Below are 26119 nucleotides of genomic sequence, written 5' to 3'. Positions count from 1 at the left end.
ATTCAGGGTAGAAGGGGAGGAAAGCTCTTATTTTAAAATTCAGTTGTCATTTTAGTGAAATAGTTAATTCCTCATGAAATTCAGTTGTCTTTGGCAAACTAACCAGGCATGCTTTTCCTGATTGATGAGTCCCCAGCAATTTGCCTTATATAGGGTGATAGTTTTAATCTTGTTTAGGTCACCGTTCCCTTGGAGAATCTACTGAAAGCCATGGACTTTCTCCCTTAAAAAGCAAACACACCTATTTGTACCCAAGTCTGCTGCTAATTTCAGGGGTTTACGGATATAGACCTTCTCCCTTTCCCATCAACAACCCCTTCATTGTCTCCTCAGTGGATATGTTTCTCATGGCAAATTTCTTTTTAAAAAAGTATGTACATGAACATTTATAATGTTGTGGCATTTCTGTTAGAGGGAAAAGGGAACAGTAGGGCTGGAGACATCTTGGGAAGCCCAGAGCTGCCTGGGATCTTTTTTTGGGTTACCACAAAGAGCTGTGCATTTGTCAGGATGTAGACTCTAGCCTTCCTGCATTGTCCAGGGCACAGTCCAGATTGAGTGTCTGGGTCTTCAGGGGCAGATGGAGGAGGCGCAATGGCAGCGCCTCAGGGGGTTGGTGGTGAAGGAGGCATGGCTGGATCCCAGTGAGTATCCTCAGAGGCACTCCCCTGCCCCCACCCCGTGGAGCCTCAGAGCCCTGATTCCCCGATGGGCTGCCCAGGGAGCCAGTGGACTGAGTGTGTCATGTGACACCTTGGCACAAATAAGAGGAGAAGACCTCCTACTGCAACTTCTGGTGGCCAGCCAGTAGTGCCTCAGGCTTCTGCCCGGACATCCTCCAGAGCTATAAGCCCTGGGCCATGAAATGCAGCCTTCCTGGGGCTGACTTCCCAAGATCAGTGGCACTGTACCTGCAGGAGATGGTGGGTGCTGGCCAGTGAAGCAAATGGATGTTGGAGGTGGTTTACACACAGCTTTATGAAGGAGCACCGACAAGCCTGGGACTAGGTGCTGGGTGCCTGTAAGGCACCAAAGAATATTTCGGAAGAAGAAATAATATAAAAATGGAAGATCCAGAAGTTCAAGGGTAAGACTTGTCCTCTGCCCCTTCCTTTTCTTTTATTCTACCCTCCTTCCTCCCACCCTTTCTTCTGCTTTTCCATTTTTCTTTCCATCCTTCCTTTCTTTCGTTCTGCTCTTCTCCATCCTAACCCTTCATATTTTCTTCCCTTTTTATCATCCTTTTCTTCCGTCCATTCTTCCTTTCCTGACATCCTTTCTTTAAATCAATAGATGTATCCAGTGTCTCCAGGGTGCTGTTGGTTCTTAGCTTGCGTGGAATTCTGATTCCCTCCCTCATGCTACCGTGGGGCCCATTTTTGTTCTGTGTTACCTCTCCGCTACTCTTACCTTCCTTTTTCGTCTTCCTTAATCATTAGCGTATGTTGAACACCTGCCATGTGCAGTTTACTGCCTTAGAGAAAAACGCTAAAATAATTATGGACTTCCCTTTCAAGAGTGTTAAGATCAAAGTTAGGAATCAAGGCGTGTGTATGTGAGAAGCCAAATAATAGTGTAACAGTTATATGATGTCACAAAACAAGAATGTGAGATGATGTGAGACAGTGTTACTGCATCATTGTCTGATGTCAGATGTCAGAGCATCATTGCTAGGTGAGTGGAATGAGAGACATTCTGAGTTCAGGGAATGGAGCATTTTTTGTGGGGTGGATGGGTTTGGGGAAGTCTTAGAGCAAAGTAATGTAAACTGGGGTTTCAAAGAGGATTTTAATATTTAAAGAGGAGAAAATTTCAGTCCAGGAAGGGAGACTGATGTAAGTAAAAGCTCAGCATCCCCTCCCCCCGACCCCCATCTTCCTTTTCCAAGGGCAAGTTCCAGGGGTAGCTGTTTTCCTCTCTTCCAACTCCTTTGGCTTCTCCTCTCCTGACCACACTGCCTTCTCCCATCTAGTTTCCATTTTTCCCCCCAGGTGCCACTTCTCTTCAGCTGGCAATGGGCTCAGGGAAATCATTCAGTTTATCTCAGATCCTGCCTTGATCAGTAGATTGGTCAGTTTATGCTGCATGTGAAGAGCCACTTGGAATGGAAGTCTGAATTGAGGAGAGAGCATTTGAGGTGTATTTCCCAGCTGTGGTTGAAATCCTAGTCTTTAACTTTTGGCAGCTGTTGGGTGAGCCAAAGTGCCACTCTTAGGGTGAATGTCTGATGTGCTGGAGATCTCAGAGAGCCAGGAAGTCAAAGATCTCAGTTGGAATTCCTGGTGTGGCTGATCCAGTATGGTAGAGTCCAATCCAGGATGCAGTGCTTGGCATGTTGTTAGATTCTTGTTTGCTTTTTATTGCAGCGGCTCCGGGTTACTAGGATCTTAGAGATTGTCTTGACTTTTACACTGTTCAATCTTATAGGTCAGGAAACTCTCCTGTTTTTCTTGCTCCTTGATATGTACATTTAACCTGTGTTCTTGGATGTTTCCATAGTAAATGTATGTCTTACAAGTTGAAACCAATTCATAGTATTTATTTCCAGTATCTCCAGTCCATGAAGGAGTATTTTATTTTCAGGTGCCTGATGAGCCCTGATCCTAGACTGATGTCTGGCTCTTTCCTGGCAGTGACTTGAATGAAATCTGACTGATACACTCTGGTGAAGTTCAAGATTCTAAATTTGTTCCAGCTGAGGCTGGCATTTCTCTGTGATTGTTCCATGTGATGCATTTAACAGTTTACCCTCATTGGCAGCATTCCTTAGGAGATATAGGATGGCTGGAATCCCCTCACCTTGTCCTTTTGATTTTTGCCCTTAAGGAAATAATCCCTTTGTCAAATATTTTCTGGCTGCTCAAAAAATATATTTTCTCATTGGTATATTACAACTGATTATTGGAAAGTTCATATTCAGGTGTCATATATGTCGTGTGTGTGTGTGTGTGTGTGTGTGTGTGTGTGTGTGTGTGTGTGTCTGGGAGTTAGAACAAAGAATTCTTTTTCCTTCCAAGGACAGTGTGGTGATGCTTAGGGTCTATTCGATTTTTTTCCTCCTTCCTTCATCAGATGAAATCTGGTTAAAAGGGTTATCTTGTAGCAGAAAGAAAGAGGCAAGATGGTCCTGGTGGTAAATGGAAGCCTCACTATAAGCTATCCTAGAATGGTATTGTCAAAGGGCAATTTTGAAATTTTTTTAAAAAGATTTTATTTATTTACTTGAAAGAGAGGGACAGAGAGAGAGCATAAGCAGGAGGAGAGGAAGAAGCAGACTTCCCACTGAGCAGGGGGCCTGACACGGGGCTCAATCCCAAGACTCCGGGACTGTGACCTGAGCTGAAGGCAGTTGCTTAACTGACTGGGCCACCCAGGTGCCCAATTTTGAAATGTTTTGTTCAATTCCATGTTATAAATGAGGGAAACGTAGGTACAGAGAAATGTAATGATTTGGGCCAAAGTGATTTGGACCAGCTCTTTAGCAGGTTAAAGAAAAACCAGAATCTGAATAAAGATTCTCTGACTCTTGGAAATCATTTGATACACAGAATTTTTATACCCTAATACCAAAATATGTTAGACAAAAAAAGCAATGATAAGGAAATTAAATATTTGATCAACAGAGTAAATCAAATAGTTTTGTTTTACATTTCAGTAGGAGTGATTTAACAGAATTTTGAAGAAAGATTTTTAAAATGGAGGATAAAATATTTTTCAAGAATATAGAGGTCTTTCACAAAGATAGATAGGGTCTGTTTGAAAAATATTGTCAGTTAAAAAAAGCAGTCAGACTTATTGCACACTCTCTCATAACATGATATAATGACTTTGGAGGTATAGAATACTGAGCTAATTAAAAGCTATCCAATTGCTCGAAACTATTAAGTACTGTTTTGTGAAAGACAGAAGCCAAAAACACAATATATTAAAAGACAATAGAAGTGTGACCCTCCCTATATACCATGGGATGTAATCAAAACTATAATTAGACTACATTTCCTACTCCCAAGTGCCAATGTTAGACAAGAAAAACAGATTAAAATAGCTTCTGAATCAAAAACATTAAAAAAAAAGGAAAAGAAAAAAACAAAATAATCTGGATATTGAGGAAGGAAAATCCAAGTGTTGTAATGAAGAAGGCCATCATTTCTAACCCCTGCTAAGTAGAGCTTCTCCTCCACTTCCTCCTCAGCTACCTCTAGTCTTCGTCCCAATCACTGGGAAATTCAGAATGCTTGACCCCTGCATTCCCCAGAAGCGGGATCTTGGAGAGACCGGGAGGTGGGAGTGGATGTTTGCCCTGGGGCCATTTTCTCTACCCTGTCCCCTTAGGGAAGGTTCTGAACCTACCTAGAGAGAGCATCATTTCCAGCTGTTGGCTTATTTCCAGGGCATTCCAGCCTGATGCTATTGAAAATGGGCTTTCTTAAACAGAGCTGCAGACCTGTCTCCTTATAGCCCTTTCAATGGCATCCACCACTCTTAGAACTCAGCTCCCTCTGAGAGGGGACAAGACAGTACAGTGTTGCCCACCTCAGGAGAGAGTGGCTCAGAATGAGTCTACTGACAATCATGCACAATTTGGCTTAGCTTCAATCCAGACCTTGGTTTTTGTTTCTCATCTCTCAGAGTGACTACTGTCATTGGCCCCAAACATTTATTGATCACCTATATTGGTTGCATTATTAGAAGCAGTATTACACAGAAGTTAAGAGCACTGGCTCTGGAACTGGGATACCAGGGTTCAAATCTGGACTCCATCACTTGCAGCTGCATGATTTTGGGCAAATTACTCAATCTCTTTGTGTCCCAGTTCCATTATTTGTCAGTGTGGAATAATAAAAATAGTGGGCCCTGAGTCATAGGTTGTTGTGAGGTTACTAAATGAGAAGGGCCTTAAAGCACTCTGAATAATGCCTGACGTAGAACAATTGTTCCTTAGATGTTAGCAATTATTATTTGACCTGTGGGGACACTGGGCAAGGGTATAATAATACTGAGAAGTACAAAATATGGTCCCTGTCCTGGAGGGATTATGGCATAATCTGGAAAACAATATTTTTTTACTCGTGAAGAAGGAATTGGTCTTGTGTTCTGCTCTCTAGTAAAGAATGAGTTGTTATGCCTGGGGGTGTACACTAGCCTTCTCCCTCATGGTCTGGCAAACATGGAGCAGAACTCCCTGTTTCCTAAGAAAAGGTAAAGCCTGTAGTAATGTTAATGGCTTCCAGATTTTAGGCCTCTGAGAAATCCTCTTTGCTTTGGTGATACAGCCATATAATTGGCTAAAGAAATACAACATACATGAATTCTTAAATATGCTCCTGCTACCAAGGCCTTCTTTTTGGTGGTTGTACCCCTTTGGTGTCCTGAGAAAATGTAGAGGAGAGACCAGTCTGGTTTTCAGAATCTTATACTAATTTATTAACATGATGCCCAGACAGATGCCATGGGAACTAGCATTTGGGGCATATCTTAGAATGAAGCATCCATGCTCCAGATAAGTCCCTTCTCTTACTACATGATACCAGTCTCCTCTGTTTAATCTTCTTCCCAACTCCATGATAATCAAGGATAGAATCAGAGTAAGGTTTTCCCACCCTTGCCATGTTGGGTTCTCATTTCTGTTTGTCTAGGAACATCCCATCTTGGTGGCTTTAAAACCTGTCAATGAGCAGGGGCTAAGGTTCTGCCCACCTCATGCTCAGTACCATCTAGAGCAGGGGATAGCAGACTGTGACCCATGAGTCCAATCTAACTAACCACCAGTTTTTATAAATAAAGCTTTATTGGAACACAGCCACAATCATGAGTTTGCATATTATCTGTCTGTGGCTGGTTTTGTGCTACAATGGCAGAGTTGAGTAGTTGTGACAGAGACCATATGGCCTACAGAACTGAAGAAATGTGGCCCTTTATATCAAATGTCTGCTGACCCTTGACCTATAGATTAGACAGAGGAAGAGGGGGAAGTTTTTGTCCCGAGGCAATATAAGGAAGTTGACATCAGCAACTGGTTCCCATTCAGGAAAACAGATGTTGCTTAAGCTATAGTATATAGTCACTCATCTATTTCCAACTGAAGGTGCCCCTAATAATATGCCATGTTTTTCTCATCACAAAAATCAAATGAAATACTCAGGAGGTGGGAAATTTAATGGGCTTCTCTGAAGAGATTTCCTGTTTTCATAGCTATGCCATGCTGGCTGTTACAATTTCAAAACAAAACTCTCCTTTGGGAGTTGACCTTGCATATTCAACTGTTGACTCTGAACTGGGTGATTGGGTTCCCTTTCCCCAGCTACTGGAGCCCCCTTACTCCTTTGAATGTGTTGAGTTTTTCTGGGCCACCAGCTCTGTCTGAAGTATCCTCAAGGAGCCCACACCATGGCAAGTTGTCTGCCTTTCCCCTTTCTGTCATTAAAGGGACCACAAGGAAGATGAATTGTGAATCCACTTTTTGACCAATAAGTCTTGTTTTGCAAGGACAACAGAGAATTCAGGAGCCACTCATTTTCCATAAATAACTGACTCTACTAAGAAGTTGTCTTATCTCAGCTCTGTGACAACTCATTTTTGTGATTTTGGGCAAACTCCTTCCAAGAGCTTTTGTAGGGGATTGTTCAGTGGACAGTGAGACCTGTCTTGGCCCAAGATCTGGGCCTCTTGCACTTGTCAGGCTGTGTATTCACCTTGGCTCAGGAATGCCTCCATCCAGATGGGTGCCATTTCTAATTTGCACAAAGGGACCTCATGGGCTAGTGGCAGTTCCTGGTCCCTTCTTTCTGAGCTTCAGTTTTACCAGCAAGGGGAAACTATGCTAGATGGTTTCCAAAGTATCTCTGAACTCTTTGATTTGAAGGCCTTTTGAGGCAGTCTGTGTGGCTGGCTAAGCACTTCTCCTCATGCTCTGTGGTGCTCCCCTGCCTGGGGTGCCTTTGAAGCCAGCAGGGAAAACCACGCACCAGGAAATGGGGCTTGAGGAGAGGAGAGCTTCAGGGTTGCTCTGAGGACAGGGCTCTGAAGACTGGAGGTAACAATGTTGAGGCAAATGTTGGCTATGAGAGGTCAGAGGGGTGTTGGACCAAAGGCAGATGTGGCTAAGTCTGGCCTGATTCTGCTCAGTATTGGAACAGCAGAGAAAGACCAGAGCCCCTCTGGCTCCATGCAGAAGGAAAATACATGCCTGAGTATCAGGTATCAATAGTTTCTTCTCTGTGACCAGATCATCACTGGGGTCAGGCTTGGCCTGTGGTAATGGAGATCTAGACAGAAGAATGACCAGATAACCTGGGCTGAGCAATGGAACAGTAATAGTTAAGGAAGGCCAACAAGGTGGCCTGTGGGGTGTTAGTACACAGTGGTGAGACTCACTGGAGCCAAAGAGCCCTCTAAGGAAAGAGGCAACAGGTCTGAGCATCCCTGAGATCTTTCAAACTCAAATTCCCTCAAATTACCAAGGTACTTGGTAAATTTCTCTTAAAACCCTGTGTTGTTCTGTTTGCCCTCACTTTGTTGAGCCTTAAGAATCATCACTCAGGTATTGGTAGCTGTGTGTTGACATGGTGCTAAATACATTCTTATCATCATCTCATGTAATTTAAACTTTGTCCAGTTAGGGGGTGGCCAGTTCTGCCTGTGTTTGGCAGAAGAGGAAACTGAGGCTCACCAAAGTTAACCTGTCCAAGGTTGCAGAGCTAGAAAGTTCAGCACCTAAAATTTAAATCTAGATCTTACACTTAGATGATACTACTTTTAAACTCTATGCCCTGATGCCTCCCTACACGCCCTGAATGTGGCTAATTTAATTGTTAGTGCAATGAGGTTGCAGGGGAAGAGGGAGCTTTCTTATCTGTTCAGTGTTAATATACCCCAGTGTTTCTCAACCTCAACACTATTGACATTTGTGGCCAGAGAATTCTGTTGTTGGGGACTGTCCTGTGCACTGTAGGATGTTGCGCCTCATCCCTGGTCTCTACCCACTAGGTGCCAGTAGCACTCTCATTTCTGCCCCATTGTGACAACCCAAAATATTTCCAGACTTTGCTCAGTATCCCCTGGGAGACAAAATTGACCCTGGTCAAGTGAGAATCACTGACATAAAGTAATGTTAATTTGCCATTAAAGAAAAAAAATCTCTGCATATGTAATTTCTTTATTGTTTTCCTTAATTTTTTTCTTTTGCACCAAAATTCTGTTATTAATGACTTGGGCCTTTCTCTCTGCCTGGCTGACATTCTGAACTGTGTCACTAGGAACATTTTACCTTGTTGGCATCTTCCCAAACTCCCCAGACACCCTCTCTTTGAGCCTGGAGTCTCCTGGGGAAGTATTAAGAGCCAACCAGCTATGAAAACAATGTGCTCTTCCTTGTGCTAAGTGCCTCTGCTCAGGCAGTAAAATGCTTCAGTGGCATGAACATATGGCATCAACATGGCCTCTGAAAACCATGCTGGGTGTCTAACAAGCATGGAGGGAAGGGGACAGGCTGTGTTGAGCTCCGGAAGCTTATAGAACAGACAGCCCCAACCCCCAAGAGCAGCTGAGCTGGGGTTCCTTGGGGATCTTGACTCCACACAGGCCAAGGCTTTATGGGGAAGAGGGCTGGTATCTTGAAGCCATTGCATTTTGTTCCTTTAATAAAACACCCTGCAGACCTTGACATCTGCCACAGAGAAAGACCCAGAGCAGCCATGTGGCCCAGCACCAGCCCTTACCTCTGGCTCCAAGCAGGCATCCTGTTGAGCTATGCCTTCTATTAGGTAAGAGGACATGAGCAGCTCAGCAGTGACCCACTGCTTTCTGAGTGCACAGCCTCCAGAGAGTTTTAGGTCAATAAACAGCCTGGGGTATTGGTCACAGAGCAGGTATCTGCACTGTTCAGCAACCCAGTTTAATAATCCCAGGATGCAAAAGGTTAGGGAGGTCATTGGAATAGTTTGCCAGACAAGTGGACTGCTTGTGAATTTTCATAATCCTGTGTAGAGTGAGATGTCTTTCTCCTGGGTAATATCATCATGGGGCTTGATAATGTGCTTTTTAAATAGGCATTTTTTTAAGGATGTAATTTTTTTGGAGCTAAAGAAAGTTACTGTAAAAATCTTTAGAAATTCAGTTCAGTGAACTCTTCTTCATGAAAGGGTTTATGGGCATATCCTGAACTGTAGCGACAGTGTGAGGTGTACCCATGCCTGTACCTTCATGTCCCTGTGCACACATGTGTACATATACTGATTTCTCCATATGGAAAGATCAGATGAGCCTGTTTTAAATTCCAGTTCAGTCATTTCCTGCACATAAGGCATGGATGAGTTACTTAACGTCTCTGAGCCTGTTTCCTTGTCCTTAAAAAAGGAATAATGGTATGTATATTATGGCATGGTTGTAAAGGTTGGTTCTAATGTATTTGAAGTTGCAAAGCATAGAAGGCATTTGATAAATAGGATTATTATTATCACAGTATCAATTTATGAACCATTAAGAAAAACAGATACCAAGTCTGGGAGAGGGCTGATTTTCTTGGACTACTCTTCAGTCATTAGGCTGTTATACCTGATACTCTGTGTCACACTTGGAACTCAATATGGGTGTTTTCCATTCCAAAATAACTTTCTTTCAATCCTTATTTGATAAGGAATGATAAGTCATCTTTCAGGACTCCTAATTATTTCTACTTAACATTTCTAAGGTCGCAAGCTTTTCATTAATTCCATTAACATTTATTAAATGCTTATTATGTGTCAGACACCAATCCAGGGGCTGGGGGTTCAAAATGAAAATGGAGACAAAGACCTTTGCTCGCTGGTAGTTTTCATGCCAAGTCTGCTTCAGACATGCCTTTAGGAAAGATGTATATCATTCACCATCAGAGATATCTGTTGTGAACAGACTTTGTGCCATGCTCTGTGCTGGGTGCTTAGGGAAGCAGGATGTAGCGATGAACAGAAATAGTAGGATACAGCAATATGGTGGGTGTATTGAGTAATTGACACATGAGCAATTGACTGTGAGACAGAAATCCATAGGAGGTGGGATTAACTGCTCCTGATGGCTTGCTGCTGGTAAAGACAATTTATTTCTCAATCACCTCTTTAATATAACAGCTCAACACACAGAACTACCAAGGTAAAAGAAAAATTTATGTCTGGTTAAAAAAATGTGGGTAACGAATACAATTTTAAAGTTTCAGTAAATGGAGGGTTGTGAGTTATAGGACTTTGGAAGGGGAATTGCAGTATATATTTATTGCTTTGCAGAAGGATACTTAGGGATAATCTACTTACTGTTGTAAATAGACTTTACATCTTTTATTCTTGTTATCTTTTTTAAAGATGGGGAGGAGTGAGGAAGAAATTTGTATTTCTGAGTTATGCACTTGATTTCCACAATTCCTTCTAAGAGTCCTGAAAGGAAGATATTGTTACCTCAGTTTTATTGATGATAGAACTGAGGGCTTCAGAAGTCACATGACCCAGGGTATGGGTTGAAGTTTTTCACATTTGGACTGTCTGCTGCATATTCCGTGCTCTTTCTACAATATTGGATATTTTAACACTCGGGAGGGAGGAAGGGACTACTTTCCTTGAATAGAAGGAGAAACAATTCTGTGTTAATAATAATATTCCAGGTAATTAAAAGGTAAATAAAAAACAACAGTAGTAGGTATTTAATGAGTAAATACTCTGTGTTAGGCATTATGCTAGATCTTCTATTCTCACACCACTTCAGTGAGGAAAGTACTGTTTTTAATCCCCATTCGACAGATGATGAAGCTGAGGCTCAGCGAGATAAATGACCTCCCCAAAGTCACACAGCTGTTGGAAGCGCCCTATCTTTGTACTCTTATGGTTTTCTTCTCTGTTAGACTTTACATTTCTAGAAGGCAGGGACTATCCCTGATTAGCCTCTTTATTCCTAGAAGCCCCTGCAGAGTGGTTTTTCTCATAGTAGGTGACTACTAGACTAGACTAGACATAGTAGGTGCCTACTAGACATAGTAGGTCAATGTCAACTGACCCTGAGGTCTGCTCTCCCAGATCCCTGCTTTTGGTTCCTTCACACCTTCTGACCAAACTTGTTTTATCAGGTGGACAGGTGGGGAAGAAGAATGCCTTAACAGATTGTTGCCTTCCTTCTCTTCTGTAAAGCCTACAGCTATCATGTATATATGATAGGACATATGATTGGAATGGAACATTTCATTCTTTTTTTGCGTGTGTGTGACTATATTAGTGTAAGATAGATTATGCTAACTTAACAAATAACCCCAATGGCTTAGTACTACTGAAAAGCTCTCTAGAGCAGTTGTTCCCCATTAGCAGTGGTCCAAGGCACTGTCTTGATCTCTGGCTCTGCCATTTCAATACACGGCCTCCTTCATAGTCACCACAGCAGGGCAGCTGGGTGCTGGCACTGTCTTGCAGTGGTCACTGAAGAGACACACATTGCTTCTGGTCACATCCTATTTGCTGAACTTGGTCATATGCTCTCAGACTGCTAAGAAGGTGGAGAAGAGGAATTCTCCCTTGTGCTCAGAAGGAGAGGAAACCTAGATAAAAGTGAGCTCCACAAGACTCTACCTCAGTGGTATTGGTTATTTTTTTTCTACTACTGACTCATGGAAAGGATTAAAGGTAACAGCTATAATACCAAGATATTTCTTCAGAGTGGTTTCATGGACTTACACTTCCATTAGGCATGTGATGTTAATTTTAATTTCATTTGCTTAACCACAGTGACTCAAGTCCAGATTTGGCTATTTGAAGTTTCTGTATTGTTGGCTATACCAGTAGGTGCGATTTTTAAAAAAGAATATTTCTTCTAAACCATCAAGAATGTTTTGTTCTGAGAAATTGTTCTATTTTCTTGATACCGTTTCAAGGGATGACTTACCTGGAGTTCTTGGGTTTTTTTTTTATGTCAGTGTAAAAATATTTTCTATCAGATTGTTAAAATCCTTCATAAAATGATGCTAAGGGAACTTAATAGAATATAAAACTATATGCATTATGATCCCAAATTTCTGTGTTTCTGTCTCTCTGACAATTTCTATGTCTGTCTGTCTCTCTCTCTACACACACACCTGCCCCCATACTGAAAATCCATACATCAAAATATTCACAGCTGTGATCTCTGAACTTGATGGTTAGTTTGTTTTCTATGCTTTTCTGAATTTTACTGAAGTTTTATGCTGAAATTCAACTTCTAAAAATTAACATTATTTGTTTTGTTTAGATATGTAATAAGCAGAAAAGATACATTTTAGATATAGAATGAATACTTAAAAGTTATGTGTGTATTTTTGCAATTCTGTTTCACAGAACGGAATTATTCTCTTGCTCTGTTTTCTTTTTGAAGTCATTTAGAACTTATAGATGGTGTTGAGAGAAGTATGCGGAGAGCAGGAAGGGAGAGAGATGCTGTTCAGAGATGACGGGACCATCATTTTCATCACAAATTCCAATTTAATTAGGGTCAGCCAGTCCCCACATCACAGTCCCCTTCTGCTCTTCCAGGTTAGTTAATTCGGTATCTTCTGATGAATGTCATCTTGCAATTAAAATGCTGGTGCTGGCAAGTTTCAGCAGCTCAGCTTCCATGGCCCTTCACTGTCAGCAGCCTTGTCTTTTTAATCAGGACTTGTATGACTCTCTTCCATCAAGTAACTTCTTATTTTCCCAGATTCCAATAAACTTGGATGGAGAAGAGAGATATTAGTTGAATTTTAATTTAATCACTTGTCTCTCAGGATATATGCTAAAAAGATGCCACTAGGATGCTTCATACTAATGCAAGGATGATGTATCTACCGGGGTCTGATCCCCACTGACTCATCACCCCATATGGAGCACTCAGGGTGAGCCTGAGGCCTACCACCCAGAAGCATGATGTGAGGATGGCTTCCTTTGGAAGTAGGAGAGAGATGGGCGTGCAGCTTTTGAGTCATCGTACGCCTGTTGTCCTAGTCATGAGAGGAGGGGGATTTGAGCTCCACTTGCCTGTTCCCCAGGAACAAATAAGCAAGGCAAGGTGCTAGGGTCTGCGGAGTGTGAGCTGACTAGCAGGGGCTTTGTGAAGAGGCTCATCAGACTAATAGCTCAAAGCCTCCTGACTACAGAGAATTACCCCAAATAGATGGAGAAGTTGCCTCTTGATAGATGGCCCCACTATTCCCTCACATACCTCTTAACTGCAGTCCCTCACGTGGCAGCCATGATGTCGTCTGTGTGGCCCACAGGCTTACAGTATAGTGAGTACAGTCACGGCTTGCAGCTGCCAACGATGAGTAAATGAGCAGAGTGTGTCTATGACCACGAGGTCCTTTCAGGACTCACAGAGGTTATTCATTGAACTCAGTGCTTCCTGAGTCCCAGTGTGCATACCGATCACTGATGCACATTCTGCATCAGTGGCTCTGGAGTGGGCCTGAGATTCTGCATTTCAGCAAGTTTCTAGGAGATGCTGAGACTGCTGATTGCAGGACCAGACTTTGAGTGATGAGGGTTTAATTAATGGACAGCTCTTGTCTTCTTGGGGATATTGGCCTATCAGATGGGTGTTGCTTGGTACATTCCTCTATTTAAATTTTTATTATAAAGGGTGATTTTTTTTTAAGATTTATTTATTTTTTTGAGAGAGAGAGAGAGCACGAGTGGGAGGGGCAGAGGGAAAGGGAGAGAGAATCTCCAGCAGATGCCACGCTGAGTGCAGAGCCTGATGCAGGGCTCCATCTCACCACCCTGGGATCACAACCGGAGCTGAAACCAAGAGTTAGACACTTAACGGACTGCGCCCCCAGGATTATTGTTTTAATATGGCCTTTGAGATGCAAATAACTCTTAAAGGGATTGATTCATGGTTGGGTTTTTTTCTTTTTTTAAGTTGCTAAATGGACATCATTGATTGATTTTTTTTGCAGGCCCGACAGAGGCATACCTCCTCACCTCAAACCTGCATCCCCAATTTCCTAAACTGTAAGCTTCTGGAGAACAAAGGCCAATGCTTCATGCAGAGAGGTACCTAATAAAGACTTTCTTGTCATATTTCACATTTTTCGAATGTGATCTAACTTGGCAAAAAATAAAAATAATTAAAAAGGCTTAGGTATTTGGGTTAAAAGTGGCAAGAAAAATTAAATTTCTCTGGAATATCATTGCCTTGTATTCCTGTTTAAATCAGAGTTCAACTCCTTACAAAGACTCCCATAAAAGTGACAAGTCAGCTACACATTAATGAGCACTTTGATCTGTGTCACTCGCCTTTTCTTCCTGGGTCCCTCTGAAGCTTTCTGCTGAGGCATGGGTTTAATTTAATATCTCCATCTCTGCAGTAATTGGTCATTGGCCTTCTGAGATCCTATTCTGAACGCCATGGTGTGCTATTGAGATGACTGATGGGGCAAATAAGAGGAGTCAAGAAAGCGGCCATGGGAGGCTGTTGCCACAGCGGAGGTGGGTGCCAGAGGTGACGACAAGATTGGCAGCCTAACAGATTTTTAGTAGCTGGTGCTGCTGTGTCTGCAGTGATATCATCCTTCGGAAAGGAGCCCAGGACTCACTGGGAACAGCATAACCTTGTTAAGGAAAATAAAAATGTTTGAAAAGGATCACAAATGGGAAAACAATCTTATTCAGCAGGAGCCGATCTAGGGAAGTTAGAAAAATGAGCTTAGTTGCATATGGGCTACCAGAGTTAACATCCAATGATTTTTTGCACTGAGCAAGCCTTAAATAACCTTCTATAATTTGGAGAGGCTCGGTGGTGTGACCTATAGATGTGGGGTTTAGCCTGGATTTGTCCCTTGAGTCTCTGGATATTCTTTTCATCTGTGGAATGCATGGAGAGAGAAAGGCTGAAGGCCCATGTTCCATCTCTTCATATAGGCATGGAGCTGTTTTTAAGAATCATTGCTTGGAATCACATACTCAGTATGGATGGATTTTTTTTTTTTTTTTAAATGCTGAGAACTACATGGCTCCAGCTATTTCCTCTGGACCAGGTCAGTAGGCTTTGAGTTTCTGTTTGTAACAGTTGCTACATCATGTTTGTGATGTATTTATAGTTTTCATTTGCAGACAGATTGCCTTTATCATTTCATCTGTGGTATATTGATTAAAGCAACCACATTGCTGGCATTATCTACTCATCACACCTGGATAAGACTCTCCCCCTGCCCCTTTAGGAAAGTATTTTATTTTGGTTCTTCGGCATTAAGATTAATCACAATCCTCATCTACTCAAATCAAGTTATCTTTTGGTCAACCTAGTTGACCTTCTTGTTCTCTAGCCAGCCAAATAAATCATTTGGTAATCAGGATTTAGTTGAATTTGCTTTGCTTTCTTGCTCGGGTTTTAATATTAAGAAGCTTAGCCTTTTCTCTCCTGGTAACACTTGCAATACAAAGCGAAGATCAGAAAGACTATGCTTGTACATTAAAGCCACTTTGTTCTGACATGGTCATGCCTAATTTTACTGAGGTTTTGTTTTGAGTTGAGGCTGTCTTAACATTTCTGTGCCTTAGTTTTCTCACCTGTAAAATGTGGATGATAATAGGACACAGCTCATAGGGCTGACCGCTGTGGGATTACATGAGATAATGTCCATTTTTTAAAAAGATTTTATTTATTTTTGGGGCACCTGGGGGGGCTCAGTCGGTTAAGCGTCTGTCTTCGGCTCAGGTCATGATCCCGGGGTCCTGGGATTGAGCCCCATGTCAGGCTCCCTGCTCAGCGGGGAGCCTGCTTCTCCCTCTCCCCACCCCAGCTTGTGTTCTCTTTCGCTCTCTCTTTTCAAATAAATAAATACAATCTTTTATGTAAAAGATTAGAGAGCGAGAATGGGGAGAAGGGCAGAGAGAAAGAGGCAGAAGCAGGAGCATTTCAAATATGTTAAACATCAAAAAATGGAGGGGAACCTCGGTGGCTCAGTTGTTTAAGCTGCCACTCTTGGTTTGGCTCACGTCATGACCTCACGGTCATGAGATCCAGCCCCAGGTGGGGCTCTGCACTCAGCGTGGAGTCTGCTTCTGGACATTTGCGCTTATGGTTTGTTCTATCTGCCTGGAATGTTCTTCCTCTGAAACCCTAATCATCAGCTCTCTAATCCTTTATGTTTTTACTCAAGAATTCTCTTTTCAATGAGATTTCCCTTATCTAAAATGTTTACCTCCACTTTAACATTTTATATCCTTCTTCCCTGCTTCATACTTTGTCTTGGCTCTTATCACTAATAAACTGGATATTTTATTTATATTGTTTATTGACTGTTACTTTCCCCCCAAACTAATTAGAATGTAAGGTCCATTAAATTAAAAACCAAAAGACCAAAAATGGTGCCCTGTTTTGTCCCTAGCACTTGAGGATAAGTATTTCTTAAATTAAATTAATGTAATGTTCTTAGCACAGCTCAACACATAGTAAGTACTTAATAAACATTGCATTGTGACTAGGAGAACTCACACTGCCTTTTCTCCACTTATTATTTACATTCTGCAGCTGAATCCAGGTTATCTGTCTTTGTGGGCCCACTCAGAGGTTCCTCTTTGCCAATCACTTTCTTCTTTAAATCCCATTTCTATGGTAGCATTATTATTTTATCTCTTCCAGGTTATTCTCTAATGATTTCATACAAGTTGGCCCAATCTCCCCAACTATTTTTGCAAGCTTCTTTTTAGCAGGGATAAATAACGCCTATTTTTTTCCTAGTTCTTTCAGCATAGTGCCAGGGCATAGTGAGTATTCACTGGACATTGTTGCTGAATCAGCTGCACTGAGGAAATGCTATATGACTACCGAATTTATCATTTATCAACTAGAAACCATGAAACCAATTGAATGGAAGAAAAGAAGTATTATTTTCAGCCAAAAAACACAATAGTGAAATACTTTTACTTGTGTAGATGATTTAATCAATACTGGTCATCATCACGTTAGGGTGCTCAAGTTGTACTGACCTTCTTTTCTTTCCCAAACTTTTATTATGAAAAAATGGAAATATCAGAAAAGTTGAAAGTATTTTACAGTAAACACCTGTGTACCCACCAGTTAGGTTCTACTGTTACAATTTTAGTTGAATAGATAACATATCTATCCATTAGTTTACTCTTCTATTAATCCAGCTTATATTTGGTGCATTTCAGAGTAAATTGCAGACATCAGTACATTTTCTTCTAATTATATCAACTAGAATCCAATGTTGCAAACACCATTCTGATTTTTTCTAGCATAGATTTCTTTTTCCTCTTTGGGACTTCATATAAATGGAGACATTTATATGAGGCTTATTCACTAAACACAGTGTTCCTGAGATTTATCCATGTCCTTACAAGCCCATTCTTTTGAATTGCTGACTAATATTCCACTGCATGGCTGTACACACTTTGTCCTTGTACCAGTTGCTGGATATTATCAATAAGGCTGCTGTTCATGTACATTTGTGTGCAAAACTATCTTTTTCACCCTATATAAATATCTAGGATTGAGATTTCTGGGTCATAGGGTACATTGTCTTTCTTATTTGTCCTCAAACACACTAAGGTTTTTCCTGCTATAAAACCTCTATGCTAGTTCTTTCCTTTGTCAGGAATGCTGTTCTCTGTGTATAAAATACCTTTGTCCCTTATCATCATGTAACTGTCTCTTTTGTATCACTCAGATCATAGCCTTCCCTGACCACCCATCCTATATAATCACATAGTCCATCTTTAGCACATGACTCTATTTTAATACTCTGCATAGCATTTCTTATAATCTGATAATTTTCTTCCATTATAACATAAGCTAGGGATAGGGCCTATCTGTTCTACTACTCTCATTCCATAATCCAAATTGGTTGACAATTGTTTAGTTTTAATAGGTTTAGACTATTCTGTGGTCGAATTTGGCATGATATGTAGTAAGCACTCAGTAAACATTTGATGAAGAAGTGCATACAGGAATGAGTAATTAAATTCCTAATTGCTACAACTCCATCTATCTTACTTACTGTGTTAGCCTCAGTACCCAATACATAGCAAGCGCACACTGTGTATTTGATGGATGAATATATGGGAACCGTTTCTTAGTGGATCAGAAACTCTTAAGAAAATGCCACTCTGGAAGATGTCTTCTTTCCTGCCATTGTCAGATGAAGGAACTTAATTCAATTTTTTAAACATATTCAAAACCTGGATAAAAATGGGTCACAGCTGGAGATGTGAGGCATTTGCCCTATGTGCCTTGATATCTAGGGAGAAATTGTTGGTGGCAAATTGGAAAACACACTTGTAAGCTGTCACGTGACCAGATTGGCTCATCTAATGTTTAGTACTGCTAAAATATATTTCTCCCAATATAGTTCCTTGTAGCCATCCTAAATAAGGGGGTAAGGGTGGAGGAAGAAGCACTTACCTTACAGGGTAATTACTACACACGGTGGGGTTAGCCATTGGACATGGTTTTCTTGTCTTGCTCATGGATTGTTATCTAGAATGCCTGTAGCCACAGCAACAGGGGATCTTTGAAGTTCAAAGACAGGAAAAATCAGCATTTCTATGCTCTTGGAGTTCCTGGAGTGGCAGAGAAGGACAAGAGAGAAAAAATGCCTGGTGATATCTACCTCCAAGTCTTCCCTTTCTCAATCTAGCTGACCTTGTACTATGTAGGAGCAGAGAACTGGACCTGTTCATCATATGAATTGAGAAGAGAATCCCTGAATTTTATACTCCATGGAAGAAATGGACAACCAATGGGGACGTTGGAATAGAATCTTCCCCGTATCAGCTTCTCTTTGCATTGGCCCCGGGTATGCATGTGTCCTGAATATTATAAACAGAGGTATGAAAAGAGGCAAGTTACGATTGAATTTGTACATAGACCCCAAACTAATGCTACCCCCATCAGTCCTAGTCTGATGCCACAGTGCCCAGTGGAGAATCCACCTATTTGGAGACCTAACTCAAGCAGCCATCTTCCATTGTGCCTTTCACTATTATTAACTCAGCACTTGCTCCTCCTCTCTCAATAGGAACTGCTCAGTGTGTAATTTGAATCAAACCATGTCTGGTAAATTCCTTGGTTTGAGGAAAAGGTAAATTGATAGTATTAAGACAATCTAGGCAGCTTGATGAGGGATGAGGGGAAACTTATCTGGATTTCTCTTTCTGCAGTAGGCATACCATGAAAAACCAAGCACCCATGGAGGTTTTTGTTTTGTTTTGTTTTGTTTAAATCAGGCTATTGTAATTCAAATGAAGTGCCAGCTACTCTGTACTGTAATATTTTGTGAAGTAGAGTTCATACCGTAATGTGAATAATCACCCTGCATTATGTCCTTTAGAGACTTAGACTTTGATCTATTCAATTGTATTTTATTTTTTTTAAAGACTTATTTATTTTAGAGAGAAAGAGAGAAAGAGAGAGTGTGCACACAAGCGGGAGGGGCAGAGGAAGAGGGAGAGAGAATTTCAAGCAGACTCTGTGCTTAGTGTGGAGCCCAATGCAGGGCTTGCTCTCACAACCCTGAGATCAGGATCTGAGCCTAAACCAAGAGTCAGATGCTTAACCGACTGTGCCACCCAGGTGCCCCTATTCAATTGTATCTTAAAAAGTTTTGAGTTTAAGGGCTACCTTAAGAGAGAGGATTATGGGAAGATGGCAGCCTGAATGTGTATCCTTCATATAATTTCCTCTCAACTCCCATTTACTTCTACTGAGCCAAGTGGCATTTGGGATTGACAAGCTGGCAGACACTGGAAGTATAATTGAGGCTACTTTCCCTGGAACTTCTGGATAAAAGAACAAGGTCAGAACATTATTTCCCTTTGGGCCAGACAAGTTCTAGGAAATCTGAATGCTGAGAGGCCAGGGGCAAAAAGAAAAAAAAAAAAAGCGCCAAGATAGCCAAAAAATGGCTATGTTGATGTACTTTCTTAAATAAGGAGTTCAAGTGTGTGTGTTTTTTTTTAAAGATTTTATTTACTTATTTGACAGAAAGATAGAGAGAGCACAAGTAGGCAGAGAGGCAGGCAGAGGGAGAGGGAGAAGCAGGCTTCCTGCCGAGCAGGGAGCCCGATGTGGGGCTCAATCCCAGGACCCTGGGATCATGACCTGAGCCAAAGGCAGCAGCTTTACCACTGAGCCACCCAGGTGCCCCTCAAGTGTGGTTTTTGATAAGCCTAATGGATCTTCCTGGACCCTGAGTGACTCCCAGGAAGTTAAGGGGACAGGATGAAATCCTTCAAATCCTTGAGTCCAGGAGACTACTAACTCTTACAATTCAGAAGGTCTGGGTGCAGAGAAGCTTCCCCTAGGCGAATGAATAAAAGATGGGCAGTTACTGACCAGTACTCCTCTGGCCCACAGTGACTGCCGCATATTCCACTATTTGCTGGAGGGTAGGAGGAATATGGAAGGTTTTCAGTTGTGATTAATCAAAGGAAATAATTGTGCAGCCCTAGGGAAGAGGGCCCAATGGAATATCTAGACAGGTGTCACCTACAGAAATTGAGCTATTAGGGATGCAAGATGACCAGTGATAATAAAAGAGTGTTTAGGAAGATTTGTTTACAGCCTAAAAAAGAGTTATTGGAATTTAAAAGTTATTTTTTATGTTAAAAATGTGATAGTTCAACTGAAAGAGAAAATAATTGCTATTAAGAACTAAAAGAGTGCCTTGGAAGATGAATGGGAAGAAATATTTCAAAGCACAAAGCAAGGGTACAAAGATATTAAAATAATGAGGAATACTAAAAGACCCAGATGACATTCTGAGGACTCTAACATAGGTTTTCCAGGAGGTCCACAAAAGAACAAATGGAAAAAGGCAGTTATTTAAAAAAAATAGTAAGGGAAAATTTCCTTACTTTGAAGAAAAACTTGAGTCTATAAATTGAAGGTTCTGAGTTCTGAGCAGTCTTAATTTAAAAAAAATAAAAAGGACACAAATTTGGCGTATGCTTTTAGAGCTCCTGGCTTTCCCTCAAATATAGATGAAACTATCAAAAGTTTCCAGTTATAAAGAAGTTAATGGCAAGAGAAAAAAGAAATCAGATTGGCATCAGACTTCTCATCTATAACTCTAGAAGCTAGGGCATGGTAGAAATAACATCTGTGGAAAGTTTGGATTTTTATGTCTAATGTTGAACTTTCTGAAAAGAGATTATTTTTAGTTTGACTACATGACTTAGAAATGCTAATTGCTTTAGTGAGACAGAATTCAGAAGACTAGTAGGCACTCCCACTGATAATCCCTTGTTGTTACAGGAAAAGACCTTTAATTCTCCCAGACCTCACTCTTCCTTCTTGGGAAAACCCTTTCCCAATATCTCAGAAAATAGTTCTTGAGAACAGAAATATTTGAGAATACCAGACTTAAGATGGATCTTTTGTATTACCTTGTTCTACCGCTTTCTTTGTAAAGACCAGGAAACTAAGGAATATCAAGTAACTTAATCAGAACTTCACAGGTAATGAGTGGAAAAGCCAAGATAAGAATCTAGATCTTATTTCCAGTCTAATAAGTCTTTCAGTCATGTTGGAGGGAGGAAATCCTTTATTTCTGTGATTTACTTCATATCCTTCCAATACATGTCTTTGTTAAGTGGCCTTGTGGGTTTCTGTTGCTTACAACTGAAGGATCCTGGCTGATTAAAAGACTAACTAGCCTCTTAGTTTCAATAATGACATGTTCTCATATGATTACCAAATTGATATTTGTAGGCATGATCTTTTCCTCTGCTTTCAATATCTCAAGTTTCCTAAGAAATGTTTCTCTTTGTATGGTGTACTCACTTTTCAAACTCAACAGACAGCAAATCAAACTTACCTTATTATTTCCAAACTGGCTGTTTTCCTGATGTCCCTATTTCTGTCACTGATGTCACCATTGCTCTGGAAACGCAAATTGCTTTTCATGAAATAGCATTCTCATTATGCCACTTTCCTCCTCAAAAACCTTTTTCTGCTGCTTGCAAGATCTTGTTTGCTAACACTTTGGCCTCACATTTAAGTGCCTGTCAAATCTGACCACTTTATTGTTACTAACCTAATTTTTTTAATATTCATACCTGTCAATATATTGGACATTCCACCTAAAATGGCTTCCCTCTACCAATAAAAATGTTCTCCATATTGTACATAATAAAAGAAGCTCCAGCTCTGTGCTTGAAATCAAAGATATTGGGCTGTGTGTTGGTTCCACTAACACTAGCTATGGGTCTTTAGCGCTCCAGTCTTCTCATCTATAAAATATGTACCTTTTCTCTCTTCTAGGTAAGACCTTTCATTTTATTCATATAAGTAAAGAAAAATAAGATAGAATTTAGAGCTTTATTGAGGTCCCATTGCTTCCAGACTGAGGAAAATTAAATGGATATTAGATGCTGCATCCTCAAGTAGACCATTTCTCAGGAGCCCTGTTGCCTGTTGCTGCTTGTAGCATATTCAGCTCTGAGGTCCTGTCTGTGCAGCAGGGAGGAGGAGGACTGTTTGGGCAGAATCTGATCTGTCAAATTTGTTTTCATGTTCAGGATAACAGTAGCTGTTACAATATCTGAAAATTTCATTCCTGAGTGGTCTGCCCTTTCCACCGTTGGTTAAAAACAGACTTTTCATATCCTGGGAACTATTTTTTCAGGCAGGTGAATTAGACAGTTGAAGGGTTGCTAGAAATCCAAAGACCTTATATGAAAATAGGTTACATGAAAACCATGGTGGATTGAGGGACTCTTTAGGCACTTCCAGTAATAATACTAGTGTCAGCACTTATGATAGCCCCTTCACCCTAGACTTATCCCTGTATTATTATTTCCATGTAAGAGTTCTTGGTATGACCCAGCCATTCTCATCATCAGCAGGTAGGGTCCCACGATTTTTTAAGCAGATGCTTTGGACATGTTTCAAAAATGCTGGTACAAACTTTCCAGACCTCCTAAAATTCGGGTTGCTTTATTTCTGGACAAGAAGATACTTTTCCAAAGACATGGGGCCATGCCTTCATTATCCCCTCCTAACTAAAAACAAAACAAAACAAAACAAAACACAACAGATCATGGCTTGTAGGGCTGTGACAATGCATTCCCAGGAAGCTGGGGATTCCAAACCTGTTGAACTCTGCTGTCATACAGAACCATCAGACCAGTCTGATCAGATCACATCTGGCGCTGCAGTCTGACAATGGCAGAGTTGAGAGGCAATGATCAAAGTACCAGACTGTAGTAAAAACCCTCACTGCTGGTGTGAGGATTTTCTTATGTGCTCATCTCTGGGCTCTCTCTCTTTCCTTCCTTTATGACTCTTTCCATCTCACTCTGACATTATTGAGTCTCTCCTTCTAGGGCTCCTCTTTTTCTGCCTTCACCATGTGCATGGATTCCTTCCTCTCCCACTTATTGACTTTTTCATCTCCAGCCTTTCTGCCTTCCTGCCTGAGTTCACTTTATTTTTAATAGAATTTCTCCTTTGGTTCTTCTCTCTCCTCCTACTCTCTGTGTTCTTCCACAATCCCCCAACTATAAATAACCCAAAGTATCCAACCTTTTGCTCTCATGGAGAAATGAATAATTAAAACTCCAAAGGAAGACACGTGGATTAAGTCAGGCACTTAATTTCTTCAAAACACAGCATTTCATGGTATCCTGTGCAAATGGATGAGTCACAGCCAATTACTTCAAGAGGGGGAAAAACTGAGGTTTAGCTTGATCAACATCATATTACAAAAATGGAGCATGCTGAAGAACATCAGATACTGGACGGGAACGCCACTTCTCCCAAATTCAGCAGCATGAGGTCTACGGAGTCCTTGCTCCAACACACGCGGTGCTGACAGAGTTTACTGACCGGTGGTTTCTACATAATGTTTCTCTGTAATGTTTCTTTTACATCATCAAATACCACAAATTCTGAGCTGCTACTTGCTAAATGTGCCACAATAGCAATTCATTTGTTAGAAATAATCTGTTTGGTGAAGTAGGAAGTTGAGCTTCTCTTAGAGACCATGTTGAGGTGATGGCTATACGAAACTATTTAATAGTAAGTGCTTAGAAAGCAGTCATCGTGCTGTGTGTAGATAATGTCTCAGGAATGGATAGGCCATGAAGGAGGTTGGGAAGATTCCAATGATGCCGGGCTCTTGGGCCATTTCTGAGCCAAATGGTTCTCACTGGCTTCCCTCATTTTACAGGTTCTTTTCAGGCTCTCCAAAGACTGGCCAGTTCCTTCCAGAGAGGTCTCGTTTCATGGTATCTTCTCTCACCCTGAGACATCTTGCTTATGTCAAGGCCAGGAAAGTGTAGGTATCAGGATCCAAGATGCCAGAGCCTGTTCTGCTGCTCTGTGAATGGGCTTTCTGAAGGAAAGAGAAGAAGCATGTTCAACTCCGGGACCTTTATATGGGAGGCAAAGTCCTCTACAGAATCCTGAGGGAAGTGTAGCATTCATAGACCCATGAGGAGAAAGGGTCTGGGTCCTTGATTTAGAAATAAAACATACACACAAACTTAAAGAAAGTATTGGTAATTTCACAAAAATATCTAAGACCTGGCTCAACCCCTGAAATAGCCGAGTGTTGCAGCTCCCTTAAAAGAATGTGTGTGTGTGTGTGTGTGTGTGTGTGAATTCTGCTTTGAGAACAGATAAAATAAAATTAAAGCTACGTTAGAAGAAATTACTCTGTGAGGTAGGAGTGAAGAATGGCATCTTAGAACTTGAATAATACGGATGGCAGTGCACTTATGTTTTTATTAAAAAATTATTTGGCATCGTGCTTTTGGTTAAAATCCTTCTTCTCTTTTAACATTAACTGTTTTTCCCTACAAATGCCAGTTTTGTTATAGAAAATATATATATTTTTCAACTGTGTGTCTGTCTGTCCTCCAGTATATATGCTACTCTAAAAGTTTAGGTCCTTAGAGAGCGGTAGGTGTTAATAAAGCTAACTAGTTGCTTTAACTCATTCAGACCTCAGAGATAACTTTAGGGGCCCAGCATAGGAGGCTCTCCCAAAGAAACAAACTTTTGAAAGAATTTAATTAATTTCCTTTACCTGTACTTTGCTGCCTAAATAAGAGAAGAGTCTTTGGATAACAGTGATTTATTTGGGGGAAGGGCTGGAGGTGAAAATCACACTAACTTCTCAGACTGGAACGTGCATACAAATGGAATTGCCTGGGAATCTTGTTAAAAATGCAGATTCTGGTTCGACAGTTGCCAGATGGTGCAACTGCTACTGCTGGTGCAGGAACCACACTCTGAGAAGCAAGGAACTGGCATTTCAAACTAATTCCATCACACTCGAAGCTTGGAGTTCTCTTCAACTTTTTCTTATATAAGGTAACACATTTTACAAAACATAACCACAAAACTCACTTTACTGATATTTTGATTGGTACCCAGTTGAATCTACACAATGATATCAGGTCTTCCAATCCACCAAATGGACATTGCCATTGCCATTTATTTAGGTCTTCTTTGATTTTGCTCTTTAATATCTGATAATTTTCAGCATATAGATCTCAGGCATATCTTGCTAAATTTAGACCATCATCTAAATTTAGATCTCATCTAGATTTAGATTTCATGTTTTTGGTGCCACTGTGAATAGTACTTTTAAAAAATGTTAATTTTTCATTCCATGGGCAGTATATTGATATGCTGTTGATTTTTGAATATTGTCTTTTTATCCTGCAACTTTGCTAAGTTTGCTGTTAGTTCAAATAGCGATTTTGTAGACTCTTGGAATTTTCTATGTAGATAATCACTTTGTCTGAGGATAGAGGCAGTGTGATTTTTTCCTTTCTAACATGTATGCTCTTTGTTTTTCTTCTTGTGTTTTTGCACTAACAAAGATCTTTAGTATGATTTTGAATAGGAGTGCTTTAGTGGTTCTTTTAAAGCTAGGAATATTATTTCAAGCAACAATTAAGGCAAATTTAAGTGTGGTGTCTTAAACTGAGAGGCCATTGCCTATTAACATACTCTCAGGCATTTTTTCATAGTTACTGTGCTTCAAAGAGAGAATCTTCTCTGTGGGTTTCTAACCCTCTAGAGCTCATCCTCTACCCAAGGGTTTTGTTTCTATTTCTGCTTCACTTTAGGATGTTGGAGTTGACCCAGACAGCCCCACTTTGCAAAGTCATGATTAGCG

The 26119-nt window shown here is 40.8% G+C and overlaps 1 protein-coding gene and 1 long non-coding RNA gene across 6 annotated transcripts in view; both read left to right on the top strand.

Annotated features, from left to right (window-relative positions):
- Nucleotides 1-26119, top strand: part of CPNE4 (copine 4) — a 499753-nt gene that overhangs the window by 18132 nt on the left and 455502 nt on the right. The window contains exon 1 of one of the 5 annotated variants that reach the window (XM_027586336.1): nucleotides 14654-14998. The exons of the other annotated variants lie outside the window; for them this stretch is intronic. The gene's annotated coding sequence lies outside the window, so the exon portion shown is untranslated. Of the gene's footprint in view, nucleotides 1-14653; nucleotides 14999-26119 lie in introns of those variants that run through there. 5 annotated transcript variants of the gene reach the window in all.
- On the top strand, nucleotides 1731-14472 carry LOC113918129. The gene is made up of 3 exons (XR_003518449.2): nucleotides 1731-1835; nucleotides 13919-14015; nucleotides 14330-14472. It is a non-coding gene; the product is annotated as an uncharacterized LOC113918129 (long non-coding RNA).

Source organism: Zalophus californianus, chromosome 1, assembly GCF_009762305.2.
Source record: "Zalophus californianus isolate mZalCal1 chromosome 1, mZalCal1.pri.v2, whole genome shotgun sequence".
Lineage (NCBI taxonomy): Eukaryota > Metazoa > Chordata > Mammalia > Carnivora > Otariidae > Zalophus > Zalophus californianus.
The sequence above is the reverse complement of the archived record's forward strand: the minus strand, read 5'-3'. Positions and strand labels throughout refer to the sequence as shown.